General features: G+C 38.8%; 1 long non-coding RNA gene across 1 annotated transcript in view; it reads left to right on the forward strand.

The window, feature by feature from the left end:
* The window catches only part of LOC104157342, an 18,056-nt gene extending 11,657 nt beyond the window's left edge, over positions 1-6,399 (forward strand). The window contains exon 3 of the long non-coding RNA XR_696413.1: positions 6,111-6,399. This is a non-coding gene — a long non-coding RNA (uncharacterized LOC104157342). The remainder of the gene's footprint in view (positions 1-6,110) is intronic.
* Positions 6,400-18,648: the final 12,249 nt, after the last annotated feature.

The raw sequence follows: 18,648 nt of genomic DNA on the forward strand, positions 1-18,648 counted from the left end.
GTTTCTGGAAGGTGTTTGTTCCAGGCATGTTGGCTTACGTTTTCAAATACTGCTTTCATTTAAAGAGAAGATATCAAGCTTTTGCTACTTTCCCATGTGTATATAAACTTCAAATGTGTCTTAATCACTAACCACAGTGAGTCTTTTCCCAGGAAGCATGGAAGTTTCATCAGGTAGAAAAAGCATTAAAACATCGCTCAAAACATTGGTATTGATTCTGATTCAATCATCAAATCAATTCTAGGGACTTATATCAAGTTTAAATGGAATAGGGCATGCAAGCACAGTACTAGGAGAGGTAATAGATCCGTACAAGAACTTCTTTTCAGAATCAAACAGATTATTTTCAAATGATCTATCACTGATCAAGAACATTAAAAGCGATCTTAAGCGTTAAGTGATCTTACTGCATATTAATAGCATACATGGTCCTTGATCAGTTTACATTTGTTCAGAGTTTGAGATGGTGAAAATCAGCTATTAAAAGCTGTTAAAAGTTTTTTGTCATTGAGACAAAAGATGACTTCTCTTATTATTTTGTTAGATTTATTTGTGAAATACATCATTACAGGTACCAAGGGCTGATAACACTTTCAGTCTTCGTTGCTTTCAGCAACTGTTACCTACTGCCGATGCCTTAGAGCAGTTGTGTCTCTCTTGTGTTGTCCCTGACAGTGCTCACGATCCACAGGAAAGTACCATTGCTCTGGTCCTCACTGCCTGCTGTTTGCAGCATCCTATTTGCACAATATTGTTTCCCTCGTGGACAGGGAAGTCTGGGCAGTGATGCAGGTAAACAGTCTTCAGTCTCAATTGAGAGACTGCTGGGAAGCTGTTGTTAATGATACAGCACCAGCTCTGAATTTTTTTTACTTGATCCCGATTAGACAGAGTGAGTTGAAGGTTATGTCTGCATTGGCATGGGGTAGACATGTTGCAGTTCCAGCTCTGAGATTTGTTCTCTGTTCTGAAGAATGCCACACTTTTTCCAAGCTAAGTTAAACTATCATGCGTTCAGCCAGCACATGGGTCTGCTCAGGTTTTAGGGATAGCTTTATCTCTAACTAATGTTCATCAAGCAACAGTCAGCCAGCCAGCCAATGCCGTCCTTCCAAATGGCACAGGAAAACTATCTATAGTGACTGTACTCTGCCACCTTTCCAAGCCATATTAGACAATGAGGATTTTTTGTCTCCACTGGTATAAAATGCATCTTTACTTTCAATCCCTAGTGCATTTGGTTTTGTTTATGCTTATTGTGTTCTTGTAAACTACTGCTAAGGTTTTGGAGATTATGCTATTTGTCAGGCAGGTACTCTGGGAAGATGGCAAGTTCCATAGTTCCCTGGCCATCCTCAGAAATGCTGTTACCAATAAATAATAAAAAACCTCAAAAATTAGCTGCTCTCAGGATTTGGAGACCTTCAGGGATGACTGTGTAGAAGAGGTTTTGGCTGTATGCAAGACTTGTGGGTTTTTTGACAAGGAAATAGGCCAAATGAGGATCTGTGGAATAATTTGTTTTCTTTCACATGAACACAGCATGATTAGGAGACATTCCTGATTGCAAGATTGCTTATATTTCTGTGGCTTTTTATGGAGTGTCAAGACTCTAGTCTTAAGTGTTGGTTGAGAGTTTTCAGAAGTTGGAGCTGAAATTCTAGATGCTGAAATTTTAAATAAGACTTCTACCTTCTGGCTGCAAAGCATGTTAAGGCACTTTTTCTCCAAGGGAAGATTAAGTCTAAGTGACCTTCAGGCACATGTACAGAACTTAAGATTTCCCAGCTCAGTGTATGAAGTTGCTTGAAACTAATGAGGACACCAGTAGCCCTAAGGGCTGTTAACTTTGTGGTGTGGTTGCAGCTACACATTTTAAATAATGCCTTTGTCTAGATACTCTTTTCATCATAAAATAGCCTGTGAAAGAGGTGAATAGCTACTGTGTAATTCTGTATGTGGACTGTAAAATCCATCTTCTTAGATGGTAAGAAAGTGCGGATGGGCTCTCAGTCCTTCACTTCTTCCTTTTGTTTCATCGGTGAATGCGGCATACAGAGTAGGTGGCTGAGTCTGAAGCCTCTCTCTCTCGTGCTATGATACCTAATTCAGCTCCTCAGTCCTTTATTACTAGCCGTATTTGCTCTACCATTTAATAGGTTTTCCCACGTTTTTATCCACTCTGCCGCACTGGCAACCAAAGGGACTAGACAGAGTGATTGCTTTTCAGACAAATCGGAATAAAAAAGTCTTTTATCTGTAGTCCTGCTGCTTGCAAACAAATGCACAGTGGACACAATAAGACTGTTTGACATGTCAGAGGTCTATTTCTTTTTCTTGGAAAAACATCTAATGTTCCTCTATTTAAACCAAAAGAGAACATACATTATCTGTGTCCTGCTTTCCGTTTCTTAAACAAAAAACAGCTGGTACTAGTGCTTGCCTTTAGGAAGAGACCATCAGGAAGTTGAAATATCAAATCTTGGCTCTACTTAGTTGCCACGGTGATGTATAATTAACCAAGCTGCAGTAATGTTATAGAAAGTAAACACAAGGAAATATTCTTGCTAATGGAAAAATTTAAACCACAGTTTTAAGTAAGACTGAAGATTAAACTTTAATTGATCATTTACAATTGGACGTGTATGTTTGCATTTATATTGTAATTTGATCAAAATCGTATCATTGTGTGGTCAGAAGGGCAATGAGGCTGGTGAAGGGCCTGGAGCACAAGTCTGATGGGGAGCAGCTGAGGGAGCTGGGGATGTTTAGTCTGCAGAAGAGGAAGCTGAGAGGAGACCTCATTGCTCTCTACAACTACCTGAAAGGAGGTTGTAGCCAGGAGGGGGTCGGTCTCTTCTCCCAAGTATCTTCCTATCTTCTCCCAAGACAGGACAAGAGGAAATGGCCTCAAGTTGTGTCAGGGGAGGTTTAGATTGGATATTAGGAAAAATTTCTGCACCGAAAGGGTTGTCAAGCATTGGAAGGGGCTGCCCAGGGAAGTGGTAATCACGATCCCTGGAGGTATGTAAAAGACGTGTGGATGTGGTGCTTAGCGACATGGTTTAGGGGTGGATTTGGCAGTGTTAGGTTAACGTTTGGACTTGATGATCTTAAAGATCCTTTTCAACCTAAACGATTCTATGACTCTATGAAAGAAGTTTAAACTAGTTTGAAAGAAATTAAACACGAATCTGAGACACATTATTGATGGTACGGTCTTTGAAAGAGTGGCGTTTCATTGATTTGTGGGGATTTGGAGGGGTTTTTTTTCCACCTTATTGGTAATAGGATTGTATTTGAAAAACAATACATTTCCCCGCAAGGTATCCAATAAGAAATCAATAGTGAGAAAAAAGTTTGATTTGGAACAAATGAGAAATCAGATAAAGGCAAACCATTCAATGTTCACCTATTGCAGCTGATATGCAAGCACCTTTTCCAAGTGGTTATGACACTAATGCAGAGTAATTTGTTTGTCTAAATACCTTTCTTTAAGTGGTAATAGTTAAATTATCCTAATGTATTTTAAACCAAGAAAGTTGAATGTACCTTTGGAAGGCCACACATATCAAAAGAAATTGATGTGCAGTTTCCCAGATCCATACAGGACAAAGTTTCAGTTTGCTTGTGAGGTTTACGAGGGAGATAAGTTTAGGCGTGTGATGCTGTTAGAGAATTAAAACTGTGGAACATTGTCTATGAGACACTTCTGTGCTGAAATGTGGGTCAGTAGCAGTGGGATAAAGATTATGTACTTTTGGAAATCCTATTCCTTATAGTATCTCTCAAAGACATGCTTTATGTGCAGCAGTCTGAACAGATGTACAGTGTAGGGGCTGCTCAGTAAAACATAGCTGGAGTAGAACCAGGTACCTACTGATCCAGATAGGAGGAGTTTTAATCCTTTAAGAACTTTTGTTTGTTCTCTGCATTTGGCCATCTTGTTCTCCAGAACTTTGTTTTAGACTCTGAAGGATGTTACTGAAATCAAGACACCATGTGTACTTAGTAATAGGCCCTGAGAAGCTTTTCTGTGCCTTATCTTTTCTTGATAAGATTAGTGTAATACTTTCTCTTCTAGAAAGCTAAGAGCAGTGACCTTCAGCTTGTTTAAAAATCTGCTGTAAGTACTGTTAGAGCATATGTTACTGATTAGAGCAACAGTTCACTTGCTACATCTCTTAATAAAAATAACTCTATTGCATATTGTCATTTAAGGCCCATTAGTTTTCACCTTCAAACTTTTTTGGTTCTCCTGTCAAATTTTAACATTCCCACTGACTTGAGCAGAAGACAGGGAAGGCTGCTCCCTTTGGCACTGCAAAATGCTGAGCACTCTTGGCTCATGTTGACTTCTCTGACAGTGGAGGGTATGCAAGGAGTACACCTCATGGTCAAAGCTTGTTTAAAGACTATGTTGAGTAGAAAGATGCTCTGAAGAATGATCCTGAACATTTTCCTACCCCTTCTTCTGTAACGTAGGACATTATCTTTCTGAATGACTTGTATTCATTCAGAATTGCTTCTTATGATGAAATTAGCATTGGGTAAAAATTTATTTCTTTCTGTCATTTTGTAATTTCTTGCTTTTCAGTTTGATACAGTGAACTTTTAGTTTGTGTGGCGTGAAAGAGTGCATAGAAGAAGTATCAATTATTTTCCAGTAAAATGCCCACACATTTTTGTCCTACACATCATGTCCTCTTTTCTTACTGAGCAGGACATGGATTCCTGAGGGCCCCTCGTGTTTGAGCATTATATAAAAATAGCAGCTCCTGAAGTTACGGTCACTGTCAGATTATTGATATGGGGACGGGAAGGTTCGGCATTTTGATTCAGAACACAAGAAATAAAATATACATCACAGAACAAATGGGTTTGCCATATTTGCAAGAAGAGTGCAATATTTCAACTGAGGCAAGGTCTAAAATTATGCTTTCCCCTGTTTAGCAAGGCCCCATTGAAAAGGAGCCACTTCAGCAAAGCACCAGCGTTTACTTTGTTCCTTAACATCTCCTGTGAAGCATTTCGTTGTAAAATGAAAGCAATCAATCCTTTCAGATTTAGTTTTTAATATTTATTTGGCAGATCTGACCTCACAAGTGGGCCCAATACCCTGAGCAGCCACCCTTGCTGCTGTCTGACAAAGGGATAACACTCGAGTGAGCTGTGAGAGGAGCGTCTTGCCTCCATCTTCTCCGCAGGAAATGCATTGATTGATGCCAAGTGCAAACACTGGTGTGTTTTCACATATTTAGATTGCTTTTAGGCAGAAAATTGTTGCAAATTCTAAGTACGGTTTTTGAAAACATGCTAAAATGCAGGTAAAATGGGCATTCTTACAGTTGCTATGAGGCTACATTGAAATCCTATTCCACCCTGACTGTAGAATGGCTAGCATCAGATAGCTTTTGCATTATATATCCTGTACGTTACAAAGATTTGCTTGAAGCTCAGAAGCTAAGAAGCATAACACAGAAGGACTTTTGTACAAAGCTTGAAGAATTAGTCCTTGGCCTTTGGCCAGGAATAAAGAATGCTTGCCCTTGTGCCATTTTGTCCTGTGCTGCTCCAGTTCTGGCAGCGGTTCTGCTTCAGTGTAATTGTTGGCACTGAAGCTCAGCTGAACCCTGAATGGCCTCTTCCTGCAAGCAAGCAGGGATGCAGAGGTCCGAGACGGCATCAAAACTCTGTATTGATCAACTGTAATAGAGGACTCTGTTATGAGAGCTCTTCATATCAGAGCCAAGCAAATTGACTATGGGGATGCAGTAGTAAAGTACTAAAAACAGCCATAAAGAGTGTGAAGTAATTTTCAGTTTTTCCATGGGATAATGGAGGGGCTAAAAGAGTAAGAGAACAAACAGCTCCTTCTGGGACAGTCACTGTTTTGGCTATCTATCTGCAGTTGTTGTTGATCTCTCCTTCCTATCTGAGCTAAGTACTAGTTGAGTTTTTTATTCTCGTCTGGACCAGACACAGAGCACAGACCAGACATAGAGCTTTAAGTGATAAAGTGTTTTTTATTGTTTGCAAAGGCTTGCTTACTCTTTTTTATTCTGCTTACTGTTCTTTAAAAAAAAAACTTTCCCATTTCATTGAGGCAGATTTGGAAGTCAAACAAGAAACTTCAGACTCTACTACGATGGAAAGCACTTTGTTGGGGAGAAACGTTTTGAGTCCATCCATGACCTGGTGACAGATGGATTGATTACTCTTTATATTGAAACGAAGGCAGCTGAATACATTGCCAAGATGACAATAAATCCAATTTATGAACACATAGGATATACAACTTTAAACAGAGAGCCAGCACACAAAAAACATATGCCAACCCTGAGAGATGAACATGATGGCAAAGAGTCTACAGGAGAGGATGAGGTAGCAGAAAAGAGGGTAAGCACTTGTTAACCCACACTCTTTTTTCTGATAGACTTTCTATTTTGTACTTTTAACCCTCCCCCTCTACTATAAAGTGCTAAAGGTATCTGTAGATACTTAGTCTACATATTTATTTTCAGTATTGCATTAGTAGTAGTATTTAAACCGGTTATAGGGGGGTTTAATGGTAATTTTTGCATATTGCAAATTTCTGTGATTTGGAGGTTAGTTATTTATTATTGTGAGGTTCCTTTCTTCAGGTATTTTCACAGTTATAGGTGTTACCATTAAGCTACTCTTTTATTTCAAAAGAGCTAAGAATATTTCATCTTCAAATTGTTTACAGTGTATAAGACAACTGCCCTTTGGTCAAAAAATGTATTTCCTAATATATTCAGCATTCCCCAAACCAATGCATTCCATAATCTATTCAGCAGTCTGTGTAAAATGACAGTAAAGTTGTCCACATTATAAATAAGCCTGTTCATTAAGTTGATAAAATGTTAAAACATTTCACTTGGCTAAGTTCAGCCTGTCAGAAGCTGACAGAGCTATTTTTGGCCTCAGCCAGACTTATGAAGAAGGATTGCTCTCTTCAGAGAGTTGCAGTATCAGCTGAGAACTAACTGCATCCTGGATTATAAAAGAGAAATGAACAACAAAGAAATCTTAGAACCGGTGAAAACAGAAATATTCAAGGAAGTTGGGAATGTATCAGGGCAGACAAAGCAGCTGCCTGAAACTTCATTTGTGTGACAGAGACTAAACTTAAAAAGAAAACATAATGTATTAAAGTTTTTTTTTAAAGTGTATTTTTACATATGTGTAGGTGTTCAAGCATGTATAATCGTCTGATATGCTCCCCTATTTCAAAAACTTCAGAATGACATTAGGAATATCTAATATGCTTATAGTGCTTAGAAGAAATGCTAACCTTAGGTGGGATCATCTGTTTGTCTTTCCAATCAGAAATATGCCTGAGATTTCAGTTTTTCTTGAGGTGAAAGAAAGGTCTCACTGACAATTTCCAACATATATGACTATTACAGCGAAACTAAGCTCCATACAGAGTCCAGAGACATGGCTTGTAACTTTGGTCCTTCAAATCCTTCTCCAGCAGAGTCTGTCATCCTGCACTGAAGTTGTTGAGAGATGAATCACCCAGCTAAGCTTAAAGTATGAATCTTCACTGTTATCAGATCATTTTGACAAAAGAAATACTAGTGGGGATATTGAAGCTGGCTGACCACGTTAAATATCCGATTTCTTGCATGTTAGGTAGCAGTAGTAGAGGGGTGAGTTATCAGTTACAGTTCCTGACAGCCACTGACTTGCAGCATGCTGTTTCAAAAGGATTTTTCTGCGTGTTATCATAGAGAGTTCATTGTAATGCAAAGCCTGGGTAAAAATGTTCTGTAAGAGTTCTGGAAGTCACTGCTTTGGGTTTCTTTGGTAAAATTACCTCTTCCTGCATTTAGCAACTTTCAAGTCACAGCAGAACTCTGATCTGTCACATTTTTTAGACTAATGAAAAAGTTTTCATACTAAAGAGACTTCAGTGATTATTATTGAAGAATGCTGTTTTTTCCATAAATTACATAGTGTTATATCAGACTCATCAACAAGGTATACGTATTGGTTTGAAACATTTTTCATTAAATAGCTCAAGAACAATTAAATATTTCTCACAGACTGAAATTTTAGCTGAAAAACCTTTAGAGAGGTTAGTCGTGTAATAGCAACATCTCACCTTGTTTGTCTGGAAGTTATACACAACTGAAGTGGCTTCATCTGCAACATAGTTCAACAGCAGTGCTGTTTACTGGCCTGAAGCCCAGCTTTTGAGCCTTTTCCCTTTATTTGTCTTGGAACCATGTTGATGTGAACACAACGAGGTACACAGACATCACACTATAGTTAAATGTGGATGTGGAGATTTAGTTTTCAAGTCATTATCCTGTTGGGATTACTAGCTGTGGCTGTGCGGGGAAGGCACAGTGTGATCCTTTTTACTGTGGAGTGGCACAGAGGTGACATCTTTGCTGCCTTTATACCTCTCAGGGTCTTTTCTGGAAGATGACACAGAGAGTCCCAAGTGTCTTTTCACCCAGCAAATCTCCAAAGAGAATAAGTCATTCAACCCCATGACCAACACCCAATCCTAGTAGCAACCTCAGCTTTTGGAACAAACTCCAGCCTCCAGCCAAGGCTTGCCAAATCCTTTCTCCCTCCTCTGTAAGTGACAGGATGTGGGGAGCATGGGAAGGAGGAGAGAGATGGTGGTGGCCTCGCTGAATGTCTCACGAGGCGGGGATGGCTATGTGCAATGTAGGAGTGGTGGGGAGAGGAGTCCTCAGAAGGTTTTTCCAAGTGTCTCCCATCCCTGTCTGGGGGTGACCCACTAAAGCTGTCACTTTGACAGCCTGGGAGAACTGTTTCAGGTTCAGTGGGGTGAACATAACCGGCTGGCTAGAGAACTATACAGGCAGGTGACTGATTCACATCTGGTGGTTAATTTTATTTAAAAAATTGAAAAAATGAGATAGATACTTGTTTGACAAATAATTTGCACTTAAAGCATGAGTACTGGATGACAGGAAATATTTCTCTGGCTTTTTTAAAAGCCTACCTACTATAAAAAGTTAACATGCTTGCAGCAAGGCACACAGGAGAGATTATCTCCACTTAAACAGAAGACTCAGCCTGTCTGCTAGTTTATAAACTTTCTTTGGTAAAATAATAATAATGAAATAAGAAAAATATACATATCCTCTACTAAATATTACCCTTTTTGTGCAGGCTCCTGCGTCCTATTGATATTCACTTGAAAACTTCAATTAATAATAACATAGTATTTACCTTATTACAAATCATTTAACCATGATATAAGAAAGCTTTCTTATAGGACATTTATAAATAGGTCAAGAAGGTTTTCTTTCTCTTTGGTGGGAGGGATGGCAAAGTGATTTCTGTTGTCTAATGTAAAGAGAGTATCACTGAATCGATACTGACAATTCTAACAAAGAATGCAAAGAAAATTGTTCAAATCCAACAAGAAAAAAGTTGTCTCACCATCCAAACAGCAAAATCTGTGTGCTACAGCATTAGCTCATTAGGACCATGGTGAAGATGAACATTTCTGCAGGGTACAGTATTTGGCAATTTATGCATCTTTATCAGTTTTGTACTGTAGCCACATAGCTTCTCCCTATACTGTATGCTTTCTTCTCCGTAAAGAGAGGAAGAAGTCTGGTCTTGAACATTGATCATTCTGAGCCAAAATACGTTCCCAGATTCGCAGACTCTGAGGCTGTTCAGATCCAAATCTTAACTTTGTGCCTGAGACTGTTGCCCAATCCTGTGTGGGTGGTGTACGAAAGATAAACCCTTCAGAAGAAGGAAAGGAGAGACACGCAGGCTCTGACTGGGGAACAGCTGGTGGTAATACAGTTTCACTTTTTGCCATAAAATCAAGTGGAGGAAATTGGGCAGCCAGAGAACACACCCCAAACTTGAGAATGAAGTATTAAAGAGCCCTTCACCTTGCCTTGAATTTGGTGTAGGGCAGTAGCAGGGAATGCCACAGATTTGTGTTAGATGTCTCCCAGCATGTGCTAATAATACTTTGTTTGTTCCCCACTCTTTTCAGCAACTAATTTATAGTAGAAGAATTCAGTGTGTGTTGGGTGACTTGCCATCTGCAATACATTAAATATGAGCCTTAGTTAAAGGGGAAGGATTTAAAGACTGTAAAAGATGAAAAGATAAAAATTATGCAATCGTTAGATGAGGATTGTAGGACACAAATCACAATACTCCTAACTGAGTCCTGCAAGAGACCATATTGTGTGTGATTTAAGATGCAGTTTTTAACAGGAAAAGCATCAGAATATAATCCAGTGTGCAGCATGTGCTTCAATGATTATGAGAAGGAATTTGACTGCTTACCATATACAAGTATGTATTAACAATTAAAATTCCTGGTTAATGATTTATGATTTTCATAACCTATGAAAGAATTAATAAATAGTCAGAGGTAACTGGAGGAGTGGAGATTGAAAACAGGAATGTGCTTGTCATGCTCGAATGCCCTGAATAGGTATTTTTGCTGCTGTGCATAAAAGGTAATGCTGGTTCCCAAAACAGTCTACAAATTGTTCAGAACTCAATTGTGCAGCCATCGTGGTCTGTGTGTTAAGACAGTACTAAGATTAATTTGAAAGAGGGCTTCCCATGTGGATTCAGTCTGTATAGCCTAGTGTGGAAGTGGAAATAATACCCAGTATCACAAGATTTACTATTCCTTACGTGCCTTGAATACTGATAGATCTCTGACCATTCTCCACTTTCAAAGGTAATTATGGCCTTGGAGCAGATTACTCAATTCAGTTAAATACCTTATAAAAATGGTAGCTTTCAGAAATTTATAAATACCTAGATACATATATCAAAGTCCTTCTTGAAAGCCCTGCCACACGTGATTTTTTTTGACATGCTTTTGAGATATTAATGTAAGAAGTTGTATGAGTGATTTATTCAAGAGTTAATATTTGTTATGAGAAAATGAAATAATCAGTTATGACTTATCCCATCTTTGACAATGAAATGCTGAGGTTAATGTTAGGATAGCATCTGAATCACATTTATTCATGTTTACTTTGGTGATAAGTGCTATTTCTTCAAGAAACTTCAGTGGCTGCAAATCAATTGAAGATCCATTTCCGGACTGCACAACATTCAGTTCAATTCCTACAGAGAGAAAAAATTGAAAGAAGGTTTGTGGCAGCAGTCACCCAACAAATGCAGTCTTTTGTTCTATTTTTAATGACCTTAGTGGTGATACTATTTTTGCCTCCATAGTGATGAAGGCTGATTGTCTGCAACCCTATGCAAGGAGATCTGGAAATGTAAATCTCTGTCATTTTAGTAGGAAACATGCTTTTAAGCCTGCGTCTGAAGATAACCCAGATCACAAATTAAATTGCAGTCTCTGTGTATGTTTCTAACGGATTGATAACAGCCTCCACATACAAAATCAAGGGTCATACATATGGGTGTTTGCAGAGGGACCAGTCTCGCTTTCCAACCTTGAACTGACACTGGTATTTTCATTAATGACACTACTACTTTTCTACTTTTGCTCTCAGTCAAATCTATTAGTAAGATCTGCTTTAAACCTTCCTTCACCAAAGCTCATTTTATCTTCAGTGAAAGGACATCAGAAAACGTAGCCGAGGAAGTTACGGTAGTCTGTTGTAGAAGCATAAGCCCCCTTAGCAAGGTCTGTGATGGAGGAAGACAGCTTTGAATGACAGTTTGGTGCCCAGTAATGCCAATGCTGGGACTGGTAGGAACTAAAAGAAGATGTGGTCTTAATAATCAGGGAGGAAATTGTGCTTTGAGAGTGAAGAAATCTTGATGCTGGAAGTTGTATATTTCCATTTACTCAAATTAACTTAATTTTATTAGAAAAGATGGGTGTGTAATATATAAAACTCTAGACAAGCTGTAGCTGTAACAAGGGTAGCAATAAAGCAATAATGTTTTTAAAAGTACAACTAATAAATGTTTACCTTTAAAGTACATTTAAAGACACATAAGACTGAGCAGTGAAGAATCCCATAGGTTAACTTGAGGAGATTGTCAACTCTTTTCTCACAAATGTTCCTTTCCAGTTCCTGTGCGGGTGTCCATGACAATCACTGTGTAAGTTTAATGTAATTTATAAATAAAACATAACTCTGTGGAAGGCAAAAACTTCTATTTATTTCTTCTGGGTTTAGCCCATCTTTCAGCAGAGACTTCAAAGCACAGACAATTTTGTCAATACCAAGAAAGTTCCTAGCAGGATGAAAGACAAGCCTACTTTTTAGGTAGCTGCTCCAGCATATTGTCAACGTTGTACTCTGCAGAGTTTGCCCCAGCCTCAGTCGTCTTCGTCTTCCCTTTCCGTGCATTAGCATTTATGGTGGTAGGGATCTAGTTCCGTATATGTCATTATATATGGCACATACAGTTCAAACTAAGACTGCAAATGGTTACACTGCCTTATATACAAAGCATATATGTTTTTTAACTTAACTATACGTTGATGAAGACTCGAGAAAGGAGAGCTAATCACATGTGCTGTCCAGTGTGCAGACATCAGCACAAAGAAAATTCTTTTCTCCAAACTGCAGGGTGCTTTTTTTACTCATAATTATCAAGAGTAACCTAAGACCTTATTTATGTTCAGTGTGGCAGTAAAATTGATCCACTAAAAAGATTATATAAACTGATCTTGTTTTAAGATTGAGAGCTTCCACATGAAGCATAAACTTTGCTAATTTAACTCCCAGGTCACAGAATATCTAGGTTTTCTCTTGTCAGTATCTTGTACTTATAAAGGATAAGTTAGCAAGCCAGACTTGTTTTTTAAGAGTTTCTCACTGGACCTGTAGCTCAACTGCAGTGCTAAACAGGGTCCCATAACTCTCCTTTTTCTCCCAGGCCAAATTCTTTCTCCTTCTCTCCTTGCCAGCTCCGGTTGGTGCTCAGCTGTGCTCTGTTAGTTCCTGTGGGTTACAGATGGCATCCCAGCTGATTCCAGTTAGCCTTGCAGGATCTTGCCTGGCTGCCTCTGTGTGCCTGCCTGTGCCTCCAAAGCACATTAATGTAATGCTTACACAATAACATGTGGGATTACTGTGAAGTGAAAGTTGTGTGCTTGTGTTGGTAGCCTGGTTGCATGTTGCTGGTCTAGTATTACAAGGTTCAAAAGAAATCAGGCTCCACAAACTTCAGACAGTGAGGAATGGCTTAGGTCAGGTTGCGTTTCAAATGCACAGTGCACCTCCCGTCATGATGCTTCTCCTGTAGAGAGGTTTCCTCTGTTTTGTAGGTAAGCACAGTTGAGGGTTAGCATCCCGCTTCAGTCTTTTGTCATGGGTACAAGTCACTTGACTGCTTGCTGAGATGACTTTTCATGTTACTTTCTGCTTTTTCACATAAGTGTGGCTCTTTCATGATCTGGCATGTGAGATGTGTATACAAAGACAGAGTCTTCAGAAAGTCCAGTATCTAATCATACTGAGACAGGCAGTTGCCATGTGAAACTGGGGGCGTCTGGTCTCTCAAACTCACAGACCAGACCTTCAGCAAAGGTGTGGGGAGTAATTACCCTCAGCATATGCCCTATGCCTCATCGAGCCTTTGTAAAATGAATAGTGTACATAACTGTTAAAAAGGCTGTAAAGCAGTACAGTTGCCGTGCAATTAAATCTGAAGAATACTGGTTGTGTTGTTACTGATAAAATGAAACCATTAGCAATGAATAAGCTATTATTCTTTCCCTGTGTTTCTCTGTTGTGAGGTAAGTCAGTGTGAAGCCTTCATCAGCAGTTCTTTCCGGGGTTTCCAGTGCTTGGTGGTTTGGATCTGGTTATGTTTTTAATGTCCTTCAGAAAGTACCATATAGTCTTAGCTTCTCTTATGTGTACTGGCTGAAGTTTCCTTCCTTTTTAACTAGGATAGGCTAGTGCAAGAAGGATCTCAGGGAGGGAGGGAGGAATCTCCCTCAGCTCTTAAAGAGCCAAAGAGGATAGCTTTCTTTGCGCACTCTTCAAAGGGAGAGATTTTTCCCATCCTGGTGGACCTTCGTAGGTGGGACACATAAATACAGAGGTCCAGCTCAACTCCTGATGAGCAAGGGACAGCTGTCATGGCTTCAGTCCTAACACACTGCAGGAGTCTGCTGCTTATCTTCCCTGTGGACCTTGTAGTTCAGGTTTCCAAAAAGGCCGCCTAGATGTATAGTGGGGAAGCCTCATAGTCTAATATAAGGAAATATAATCTTTTTTTTAAAAAAAATAAAAATTGTGGTTTCCCTTGACTTTTTATGCCTTCTCACAACTGGATAATCCATGTAGTGGCCACAGAAAGGAGAAGGTGGGTGTCCTTCAGAGCAGTCTCTAAAGCAGGTGTGTGGTTATCATTTATTGCTTATGCAAAGAGCTTCCTGGCCAGTGAGGGTCTGCGGTGGGTTGCTAGCTGGCAACTCCCTCGTTTGTTGTTCTCTTTGCTTAGCTGTGTGAGTTATGGGTCTTTTTTTTTTTTTAACTCCTCCTCCCATCTGGCATCTCCTAATTATTTTCTATTACTAATCACTTCTACAGGAAACAGACTGGACTGTTGAATTAAGAGGCCTATAAAAGGATAATTTTGTTATTTACAAGTTTCTTACCTCACTTAGATTTTATAATGTGACACTGTGTAGCTGGTGATAATCACCTTGAGCTATGATTGTGTCTAATCTCATAAACTAGGCAGGGTCAGGTCTGGTCACTAGTTGAACATGAGAGTCCCAAGGAAAAACTGAGGCTGTGGGAAGTGGGGTTGGTAGCACCTTTGGCTATGAACTAATATCTGACATGTTTTGTGTTTTATAACCTCTGCAACTCTGTAGCCTGTATAAATCTGTGCTAAGAGTCTGACTACCAGGGATTTTCTCCGCTAACCTTTATCATTATTCAGATAAGCTCCTTTTTCTCCTTACTATTTGGAGGAGGGGGTGTTTTTTATTGCGGGGGCAGGGGGGAGTATTTCACGTCTGTCACTGTTTACATGCTCACAAGTACAAAGACATGTCATTTGGCTTCTGTACAGAGATGGAAAGGACATGGAGCTGTGGCAGTCCGGTGTGTCACCCCCCGTTCGGTCAGAGAATCCCCTGATAGGCAGGCACATCTGCTCTGCTAATAATTGCCCATTCATAAGTTGTTACCAAACCCTTAAGACCCATGAAGAGTGAAATGCTTGTATTACAAGTGGTAGCAGAAAGAGAAGTAGTTAGAGGTGCCTAAATGAAGTATTAGACTGTGAAAGAAAAAAAGAACAAGCATTTATCCTGTGGTTAATGCCGCAGCAGCTGATCTCTTCTAGCCCTTGTTTCTTTTTAATCTTTCACAAGAAAAAAGATATTGTCAGATAAAACTAATCATGCTCAGTTTTAGTCTCTAGCTGAATGTTTTTCTTTTCTGAATTTGAACAAAGTAAGGAGAGCAGCTTTGTTACTAAGCTCAATAAACTGCTTGCTCTTATTACTTCAAACCTGTCACACTCATCATCAGCGAAGACAGCAACTCTTGACAGTTTTGCAAAGTCTTCCTTTGATCATTAACTTTTAGAACATTAAACTTTTCCATATTTAACCTTTTTTCTGCACGGCATTAGCAGTTAGAAACAGTGTTGCTTCTGGCATTCACTGTTCCTACAGTCCTACTGATTAAGCAAGGTAAGAATCATCGCACTGAAAAATCTGAGTCTCAGTCGATGAACAGTTGTTGCTCTAATCCTCCTCGTCTTAGTACTGATATTCCTCCCATCCACAGAACTTCCAAGAGAACTACAGGATGATGTGTTTATGATAGTGAAGTTCATATTATAATGCACTCAGAGTACACTGCTTTTTAGTGCGGTTATTATTGCATTTGGTTAGAGATAAAGCAGTTTGAAACAGTTTGCCTAAAGAACATTAGAGCTAGTATCACAAAGTATAATATTCTCTATTAAACCTTAGTCATACGTGTATGTGATTTAGTACTTTTTTTAAGATTTCCGATTTGTGAATTAGATTAGTAGCACTTAAAGGCAAGCAGCTTTTCCCCTTCCTGAGAGAAGAGTGGAGGAATACTGTGAAAATATGAAAGGCTGTGTTCCCAATTTCCATTTTGCCTGTAATGGTGAAATATTTTAAAAGCTCTATGCTTTATATCATGTATCAAATAGTTTATTTGTTGAAGATTTCTGATGATTTTACATTGCTGGAAAAGTCTTGAAGCATTTCCCAAAGTTAATGTGATAGTTTATTACATTTGCATTCAGGCATTTCTGTGAATTGGCTGATGATTAGCGTAACGATGTGTTTAAACCAAATGCACAAAAATTGAAAAAAAGTATCATGTGTTGTAATCTTTCACAGAATTTGAAGTGCTCAGTCTCTTAAGTGTCAGCTTCTCATTCCCTCCAGCCTTGAAATCCTTGCTAGCATTTGTCGCAGCGCTGCAGCCTGGTGCCTGGAAGTTGCCAGGCACTTTTGTGACACACAAGTTCGCAAGGCAGACTCACGGCTCAGCACCTTGATAAAGCTGACAGTTTACTGGATAATTTTTTCATGGGCCTTATGAGTTGATTCTGTTGGGCTATTTTTATTGTTGAAAATTCGAACAACCTCAGTGTTAGAAATCTTATGAGCAGTGTCACTTAAAGTGCTAGTTGATAGTGGCAGTACAAATAAAAAATTGCCTTGTAAGATGAAAGCAGGTGTGCTGGATAAACATTTTGTTCATTGCCAATGAATATAAGAAATGGAACTATAACCCAAACTTAGTCTTTTAGCTTCGATGTGCCCTATACTCAAAATAAGCTTCTGTCCAAAGATCATATGCCTCTCAAATCCCAAATGTCAGATCTTTAAGTTACTGATTGGGACCTAGGACTAGTGTATGTCAACTGAAAATAGACATCAACTAAACATCATGTTGCAAGAAACCACAGACTTGCTGGAGGAACAAAAAAAAAAAAAAGACAAACAAACAAACACCCAAACCAAAAACCAGCCAAAGTAAAAACCCTGATGTCCCTCCTATATAACAGGAGTTGTATAACCTGTCCACATGCCAATGCCTGCTTCTCCCCCAAAAAGGTAAATAATCTCTGTAGCCCAAATTTGTGATGGGGAATTGTGTTGCCAGCCCCATTTTGAATCATTCAAAATGGATGCTGGGTTTGACCATTTGAGACAATGGTTTCTTGAGTGCCTGTCTCAAGTAAGAATTTTTAACAGTTATAGCTTCCTCTAGGGAAATGGGATGCTTCCTGCCCTTACATGAAAATTTTGATGACAGAGGCATTTTAAAATGTTAATTAGGAAAATAAGAGGGAATAAATAGGAAAGATGAACCATATGTGGAAAAAGAGAAATGAGAAAATTGGAACGCTGGCCAACAGAATGTAAACCAAGCCTTTTCTGAGAATGTGATAAGGGATTAGAAGATTTTATGGATGGCAATAAACTGATAATTTGATAATAACTGATAATTTCACTTTGGGAGCAGAGTATAATTCTGCTGCCAATTCCACTCTGGTTTCATTCATTGCAGGTTTCAAATCAGTCCTGATTTAAATAGAGATTTATGCAAGGATAGTAGGAGCCCACATGAGAGACTCATTTGAAGGATGATCAGCCTACCTCATTTTCTGAGTCTGCCTAATTGCATTGTATAAAATGAATTCAGACCCTGACCCACAGCGCTGGTGCAGTTATGCCCATGGACACACATGCACGTAGAAAACTGGTAATTGGGATCTGCAAGGACTGCTGATGGACACTGGGCCTTACCCCATTTTGTAATTTTTCTGCAGTGAGGTGTTTCATAAGCAGGTTTTCACCATTGTAAAATTTGCAAGAATGTTGCATGTCCATGTCATAACTCTAGTATTCCTTCCGGTTAAAAATTGTTTTCACCTTGATTCATGGGGTTGAATCAGGCGATAATTAAGGAAGGATTAGGACACGTTGCACTCTTAGTCTTATTTATGCTAAAGAAGTATGATTATGGACTGGAAGTATGTTGAAGAAAGAAACTGTGACAGCACATGTATCATAGCAACATAGCTTATTCAGGAAGAAGTGGATGGATTCAAAATAGAGGATATGCCAAAGGAGCAGGTGTAGTCTGAAATACAGAGTGTTTAGAAATTAATGAGCTGCAGTTTTCAATTATAACATACATTGAATTATTCTAAATTGAATTACTGTGTAGAACAAAAAAGGCTAATATTAGATGCATTAGAGTGCCAGAGAAGACTAATGTGAAATGAATATTATACATCAGGTAAGAAAATATTGATGAGATATAAAAAGAAATTTCCATACCACTTGCCCATGTTATACCAGTAGCCAAAGCTCCTATTCTATGATGATTAAGTGAAAAAAAACCCTAATAACTATAATAATAGAAAGAGCTTGTGATTACATGATTGTCATTATCCATAAGTGTATACATTTCAGTTACATAAAGATATAGAGGTTTATTTTTAAAACTGCTTTTATCAGTATGATTATTAAATGGATATCATAAAGGAAGGCTTGTAAATTATTTATTTCATAAAGTTTGGCCACTGTCAACATTTCCTTGCTAGGAGACAGGTAAGGCTCCTCATCAAAGGGTACGGTTAAGATTTTTGATGTACCTTCTCTTTTTTTTATTTTTTTTTTATTTTTTT

The sequence above is a fragment of the Cariama cristata genome, unplaced genomic scaffold (assembly GCF_000690535.1).
Source record: "Cariama cristata isolate BGI_N322 unplaced genomic scaffold, ASM69053v1 scaffold12182, whole genome shotgun sequence".
Lineage (NCBI taxonomy): Eukaryota > Metazoa > Chordata > Aves > Cariamiformes > Cariamidae > Cariama > Cariama cristata.